Genomic DNA, 1665 nt, shown 5'->3' with positions numbered 1-1665 from the left:
ATAGTTCTTCATCCCTCTTAATACTTTTTTCACCTCCTCGGTAGTGATGGGTGGGCATTCTTCATCAGGTGTTATGAGGGCAACAGATAACTCCTTGAAGCTATTCATATTTTCTGAGTCTTCGTCCAGTCTGTACTGAACTTCGTAGACTTCTCTCCAAAATACGTCGAGATGGGTCAGAGAGAAACTGTTGATTTTCTCTGACCCACCTTTACCTCCGCTCTAGACTTCTCTAAGCGTCAGATAGTATCCGTATTCTCTCAACAATATGCTGCTTGATGGTCAGCAGCTTTGACTTGTTAAGTGTGTGATAACGGGTCCGGGGTTCGCGTGCAAACTTTCGAACCTTGGCGGTAAAACTCCTGCCAAATGTGATGTAGTCAATCACACACTGAATGCGGGACGCGTACTGTCTTGCCCAGCCTATCTTTATGGCAAGTTGATGCATTCGTCTTTTGGTCTTATGATCAACCGTTGGTTTTGTTTTACGGTTCGAATCGGCCAAAGCTCTCGCTGCATTATACACACAATAATTGATAGCCCAGAGGTCGGATTCCCCGGAAAAATGTCGACGAAGCTCGTCATCCATTTCAGCCAGATCTTTAGGCTTGAAAGAAACCTTAGTGTTGATGTTTCTCCGGGTGGTAAAGCATCGCTCTTCATCTATTGGATGTCTGCCCGCGGTTGGTCTTAGTGTCGCCTCTCTTTCTCTGTTGCCGGCTTGTTCGAGCTGTGGTAGAGTAGTCGTTCCGCTTACATAGCCCCTTTTACGGATTATTTCAGCATGATTTCGCAGACGTTGCTGCGAAAAGTGCGATAGTTCCGGGGTATGTTATTTGTCATTTCCCTTTTAAACAATTATTCACTATCTAGCCTCTGTATCGCTCCTTGTAGAGTCTTGAAGAGGGACTAGTACCAGTCCGAAACGTTGATAAATGAGCTGGACAAGTAAATTATATTAAATTATATTTCTGACCGCTAAGTCGCATAAGTTTTTTATCATATATACAACAAAGGTCGCCTAAGGTTATCCATATACATAATTAAAAATTTGTCATAAGGACAACCGCAGGATTTCGCCGGGAGCCCTATACATATTTTATTAATAAATTATCCAAGAAAAATTATAATTTTATTTATATTTATTTAATTATAATTTTATTATAATTCTAACAAGTATTTTAATAAATCTGCAACAAACATGATTTTCAAGTAGAATACATACAGTTCGAATTGTAACCGCCAACGTTTCACTCATCAGAACGTATTCAATTGTCATCAAATTTTGATACTATTCAATATCATTGGTTTTTTGAACATAATACTTCTACAAAAGCAATTCAATTGACATCATTGTCCAATGTACGCGTTTGCCTCACGGTATTAAACACTATTAAGTTGACTTCAATTTTAATTGTTCTAATCATTAAAGTGTATACAATTTTTAGTTGAAATTTTGATCACATTAAATAGAATTGAAATTGGACACAATCCTTTCCCGATAAAAGGTATTAAAACGCATATTTCAAACATACGATTGATTACGCATTCATAACTGTTCAAAATCTACGATATGTGTATACATATTTATTCAATTCAATTCGTTCCTTCTTACCGGGCTCCTAAAAAGGTCTTAAGAATTTTAAAGTACAGATGGAGTGGGGG

This window comes from Belonocnema kinseyi, chromosome 4 (genome assembly GCF_010883055.1).
Source record: "Belonocnema kinseyi isolate 2016_QV_RU_SX_M_011 chromosome 4, B_treatae_v1, whole genome shotgun sequence".
In the NCBI taxonomy this organism is placed as follows: domain Eukaryota; kingdom Metazoa; phylum Arthropoda; class Insecta; order Hymenoptera; family Cynipidae; genus Belonocnema; species Belonocnema kinseyi.
This window is presented reverse-complemented; position numbering follows the sequence as displayed.